This window comes from Pelodiscus sinensis, chromosome 1, assembly GCF_052426305.1.
Source record: "Pelodiscus sinensis isolate ZL-2025 chromosome 1, ASM5242630v1, whole genome shotgun sequence".
Lineage (NCBI taxonomy): Eukaryota > Metazoa > Chordata > Testudines > Trionychidae > Pelodiscus > Pelodiscus sinensis.
The window spans coordinates 191,830,760-191,837,195 of record NC_143052.1 but is presented as its reverse complement, the minus strand read 5'-3'; positions in this window follow the sequence as shown (position 1 = coordinate 191,837,195).

Below are 6,436 nucleotides of genomic sequence, written 5' to 3'. Positions count from 1 at the left end.
CTGCATCCAGACTCAAGCCGCGTTCTTTCAAAATTATTTCGAAAGAACGCGGCTTTTCTTTCGATGGCGGTAAACCTCGTTTCACGAGGAAGAACGCCTTCCTTCGAAAGTTCCTCTTTCGAAAGAAGGCGTTCTTCAATGTAAAGAGGCCGTCTTTGAAAGAGAGCATCCAGACTCGCTGGGTGCTCTCTTTCGAAAAAGCGGATTTCTCTTTCGAAAGATCTGCCTGCAGTCTAGACGCGATCTTTCGAAAGAGGCTCTTTCGAAAGATGCTTTCGAAAGAGCCTCTTTCGAAAGAAGCCTGCAGTCTAGACATAGCCCTACATTCTGAGTCTGAACTGAGGGCTGTTCAGATAGATCCCTGAGCCTACATGAAGCCTCTCTGTGCTCACCACACATATAAGGGCATGACTGTGTGCAGCTAATTGCAGGATTGGGACCTCACTCGTGCATTAACATTTTCCAGATTTCCACAAATAAATCTGCTCTTGAAAAAGAAAAAAGAAATGTCCATGGAGTTCCACACAATTCTGTCCCGCAAGGCAGAAACAGCTGGCTGATTGTGCAGAGAGGAATGGAATGCCTGCAGCAGATTAAGTTTTGACTTCCTGGCAGGTAATGCTGCAGAATGAATTACAGAAAGCCAGACTTTAGACAAGCTGGAACTTCACCTCAAAGATTTAAAGAAAAGAAAATATAGATACAAACCAAATATGTTTAGCCTAAATCTCTCTCCCCTTTCCATAAAATAAGCAAGATTTAGACCTAAGTTATCTGAAATCACACTATATGGCAAGCATCTAAGTCAAACTAAGCTGAGAAACCTCAATGTGCTAATGTATCGCCTCAGTACAGCATAATACGAAAAGGATTATATTAATACAAAAGCACCAGGACTGTCATTTGCTTATTCTATGTAACATATGCTTGACTAGGCCTGACCATAATTGAATGAATATTAGACTTAGATTAGAATCTTGAGGAAGGAGGGAAATCAGGAGAACAGACAATACATACAGCCTGAGAAACAGGTCTTACACAAGACAATAGCAAATCAAATGTAGTCAAATGCTCTTTATGACCACAAATTGTTCTGGGTGATTATTTCAAAAACAAGCTACAATAATATATTTTCAAACATTAGTAATAATAAAACTTCACATTCAAATACAGGAAAATGCTGTTTGGACAGAGAGAGGGAGAGAGATAGGGAGAGGAAGAGGGACAGAGACACAGAGACCCAAACATCTTGGCCCAGATCTTTAAAGGGACTTGGATGCCTAAATCCAGGGCTTAGATACTACTGAGATCCTTTAACTGTCTGTCACCCCCAACACACACACTCACTCAGGTGTTGTCTAATTCTGTGTAAGTGTCTAAACTCACTCAACTCCTACATTTTTGCTGTGAAATGTCCCTAGGCACCTACATTTATGCCCCTGGGCACATGCAAAATGACTCACTCCACGTGCCTATGTGCTTACCTCAACACCTAAGCCCCACTGCAATCCTCAAACCAGGTAAAGAGTGACATCCCCCAGTTTTTCACATCAAATCTCAGAGCACACCTATCAAACCTGGACCTTACTCAAAATCCAGCCATAAGGAGAAGCTGCCTCCATTATAACATTCAGCAAGTAGAGGATTCACCTGGGGCTCGTCTACACTGGCCCCTTTTCCGGAAGGGGCATGTAAATTTCATGAGTCGTAGTAGGGAAATGCGCGGGGGATTTAAATATCCCCCGCGGCATTTAAATAAAAATGTCCGCCGCTTTTTTCCGGCTTTTAAAAAAGCCGGAAAAGAGCGTCTACACTGGCCCCGATCCTCCGGAAAAAGTGCCCTTTTCCGGAGGATCTTATTCCTACTTTGAAGGATGTTAAATGTTACTTTGAAGTAGGAATAAGATCCTCCGGAAAAGGGCACTTTTTCCGGAGGATCGGGGCCAGTGTAGACGCTCTTTTCCGGCTTTTTTAAAAGCCGGAAAAAAGCGGCGGACATTTTTATTTAAATGCCGCGGGGGATATTTAAATCCCCCGCGCATTTCCCTACTACGACTCATGAAATTTACATGCCCCTTCCGGAAAAGGGGCCAGTGTAGACGTAGCCCTGGGGCAAGAGAGACCTGGGATTAAATTTCCCTTTCCCAGATGGCGAGACAGGATTTGAACAGGGAGGTCTTCTACCTCCCTAACAGCTGGGCTGTTCTGGAGTTGGTCTCTTATCCGTTGAAGCTGTCCCATATTGGGCTGTGTCCAGACTCAGGGGTTTTTTCGAAAAAAGTAGCCTTTTTTCGAAAAAAACTTCCCCTGCGTCCAGACTCAAGCCGCGTTCTTTCGAAATTAATTCGAAAGAACGCGGCTTTTCTTTCGATGGCAGTAAACCTCATTTCACGAGGAAGAACGCCTTCTTTCGAAAGTTCCTCTTTCGAAAGAAGGCGTTCTTCAATGTAAATAGGGCTTCTTCAAAAGAGAGCATCCAAACTCACTGGATGCTTTCTTTCGAAAAAGCAAGCCACTTTTTCGAAATTTCTCTGTGCAGTCTAGACGCTCTCTTTTGAAAGAGGCTCTTTCGAAAGATGCTTTCGAAAGAGCCTCTTTCGAAAGAAGCCCGCAGTCTAGACATAGCCTTGGATAAATAATTAGACATGGAGCTGGGGCTTGAACATCCCACAAGGCATGTTGAATTAAGGTACACAATGTCAGCTATGTCAATTGCATAGCTTACATCAAAATAGCTTCACTCAGCTTTAGGTGATGTCTACCCACTCTTCCTTCAACTTTCCTTACTCCTGGTACAATGAGGGTTACAGGAGTCAGAATAAGAAGTCTTCCAGCTCAACATTATTTTGAAATAAAGGTTTGCTGTGTAGACACACGCTTTGTTATTTTGGAACGTCAGTCACTCCAAAATAACACTGCTGTGTAGACGTAGCTTGAGGGAGCCACATCCCCAAGGAAGGATTTGAACAGAGGTCTCCTTTGTCCTGGCTCTGGCAGAAAGAGGAATTGAACAAATGTCTCTCACATGAAAGGCAAAGTGTATTATTTGCCCATGTGGCCTTCAAGCAGAAAAAGCTCTTACGTTTGTAGGCTCCAATAAAACAAACATGGAAGAAAGGTCAATACAAGGAATAAGGAAGAAGGAGACTCTTGGGATGTGAAGATAAATAGGATTGCCTGCCACAGAGAAGGAATCTAACAGGGGAGGCTACAGAGCCCATGAGAGAGAGCTACACTTAAGGGAATGGGGAACCCTGTAGCTAAGAAGCCCCTAAGGACTGAAGAGATGAAGGATTTACAGCAGTTTCTGAGATTAAATTAATGCTGCTTTTGTAGCATAAGTTTGATAGGCTATACATAAAATGTTAAATATCTCAGTTCCACCATACCATGTGATTGTTCCCACTTATGAGCCAATAATTATTAACATTTTATTACTGTTAACACTCAATTAGATTAGAAAAGACAGAAATGGATGGCTTTATGAACTCACCTTTTATTTCTGGCACCTAGTGTAGTATTTCAGGAAAGATTAAAGTTAGAAAAAAAATCAACATGATAAATCTGGAAGGCTCCACAATATGTTGGGAGCAGCCATGTGAACTGTATCAGGAAAGCACAAAACTAGGCATGTTATTTGCAGAGGCCTCATGTAGATCTTTTGATGTGGTTTGTACTCCACCCAGTTTCTTTTTGACACTCCAGTTCAAACACACCCAAAATCTCAAAGAAAACTGCCTTTTGCCTTACTGTAGATTGAAGCCATTGAATATTAGTTGTCTCTAGTTTTAATCTAAAACCATAAATCCCTCACTAAGCATGTGTTTACTGGAAGGCTCAAAACCCCTTTTTTCAAGTTGGCTAAAATACCATAAGAGGACCAAAATCAGTTGAGATTCACCTGCTTTGGAATTTTGCTAATATATGTTGTGCCTACCTTTGGGCTTTACAACTGCATGTACTGTACACACTATTAAACATAAGTTATTATGACTGTGCTTAAGGTCCAACCATTGTACTAGGCACTGTACAAACTCATAAGTAAACAGTCCCTGTCTCAAAGAGTGAAATCTAAATATGCAAGCCTCACACAATGGGGGAAGAGTGGAAGGGTGAAGAGAACAGAGCAGGGGAGTAGTGGGTAGGAACTGCAGGTGTGGAGTGAAGCTGAAATGAAGAGGCCAGGAAACAGTTTGGAGCAAATAGTCAATCTCTACAGGGCAGAGAACATCCAGTCTAAATTGCAGAACATTCTCAGTGTCCAAAAGTCCCAGTTTTGGCTCCTATTGGCTGGAGTCTGACTGGTTTCTCTCTGCAGTGTTTCCCCCAAGGCTATATGAGGAGGATTAGGGGGATGCACATCTGAGTCCTAGTTCCTGCAGAATAATGTGGGAGAGAGACGTTTGGAAGTCTGGATCAAGAGCAGTGTGTTGGGTGATCTCCTTTATAACCCCTCCCTCTAATTGCACCAATTCCTAATCTGGCTATTTCTGTAGGTGCTCCTATCAACTTATCCCTTACCTCTGAAAAGCTGAATATTATGGCACATAAAGGTCAAAAGAGCTTATTTAATTTGGAGCAGACTTGTTTCATATTGAGATTGTTAGAAGGTGGAAAATGTCAGGCTTGGGTATTAGTCTTCAATAACTATAAACAAAAACATAGCTTTTGTTGGATAAGAGTAATTCTTTCCTGCGTGGAGATACTGAAGCAAAAATGTAACATCAATTGTTGTTAAGAAGGAAGCTATTCTGAGTTTGGATTGAAGACAGAATGTAAATGTTTTGACCAACTGTTTTGTACCTTAGTGGTATAACAATGCTGCAGGTCTGTTAACTCTACGGGGTGGACATAGTCTTAACCAAAATCTGGATTTTTAAAATTAAAGAGCCTGATTTGCCTCAGCATTATTCTAGTTTGGAGCTGGTGTTATTCCACAACTAGATAAAACTGGAGTGACAGAGTACTAAATCAGGCCCAAGGACTAAAATCAATAACTGGAATTTAAATTTTGGCTCTGAGAGTAAATAATAATTCAAGAAGTATATTTTCATTGTCAGAGTTTCCATGCTGCCTGTCACAAAACCTATGCCTTGTTTCCACACATTGCTTTCTAAATTAACATGTTTGTAATGTTTAAAGAAACACATGGCTGCTGTAATCTGTGATTATTTGAGTCACATTGGCATTACAAGGCTGGAACTGAGGAACACAGAATGAGGCAGGTTACCATTTCCCATTAAAATTAAATAGCTATACAGGTTGAACCTCCAAAATCTGGGACTCTATGGTCTGGCAATATCTATGGTCTAGCAGGGCCAAGGATGTTCCTGGACCAAAGAGCTCCGGAGCAACGCAGGAGCTGGGAAGCCTCAGTTGGGCCAGGCAGCATCTGGGGAGCCCGCACCCTGGTCAAGAACCCCAAGAAACTGCCAGTGGCAGGGGGGCTGGGGTTATGTCTACACTATAGGGGTTTTCCTGGGATACCAGAGGTATCCCAGAAAAACCCTGCCACATCCGGGGAACGTGTCTGCTCTTCCGCTTTTTTTTCCAGAAGAGCAGATGCACTCTTGTAGAAGCCCTGTCTTCCTCCTCCCATGAGGAAAAAGGGTTCTTCCAAAAGAGGCGGCTTTTCTGAAATTTGACCTAGTGTATCTTTTCCCAATAGATCATTGTAGTGTAGACATAGTCTGGGATGACCGGGCAGCCTCCACCAGGGAACCCCTGGCTGAAGCAGGGCTGGCAGAGGTGGGAGGCTAGAATTTCCAGCCAGGAACCCCAGAGAACACCTTGCAGCAGCAGAACCATCAGCGGCCAAGCGGTCCTCGCTGGGAACCTAGGGAGATCTGGGGCAGTGGGCAGGCAGCAAATTGGGGAGCCGTGACAGGCCAACGTCAGCAGGGTCAGCGGCAGGGTAGGGAGCCCCAGTGAGAGGAGGCTGGGAGGGGCACAGCAACCTCACATAGAATCAAGAAGATACAGACAGAAAATATTTATTAGCTTATTGGCTAAGGAGCATTCCCTAAGATACAGGACTATTCCTTGAGATGGAATTTCTAGTGTTGTTGCCCAGACTTTTAAAATGGCAAACAATCGAGTGTCCACCACTTTTCTTCACGTGCTATTCCACAGCCTAATTCATATCATTGTCAGGAAGGCCTTTTCTGATTTTAAGCCCTAAGACTCCCTGTCTATTTATCCCACTCATAGTATGCTAGGTATTGCATATTCTTCCACTCTGGTGTTTACAGCATTGATCATGAGTCAGGAGAACTTCACATATTTAGCATTTTCAACCTTCTCAATTCAATCCCTCCAGTCTTCTACTCATTCTTGTTACTATTCTATGAACTTGCCCCAATTTTTCCAATGCTTTCTGGAAATCTGACGTCCCAAAACTGAAATGAAACATTTCAAGTACAAATGCAGCAGAATC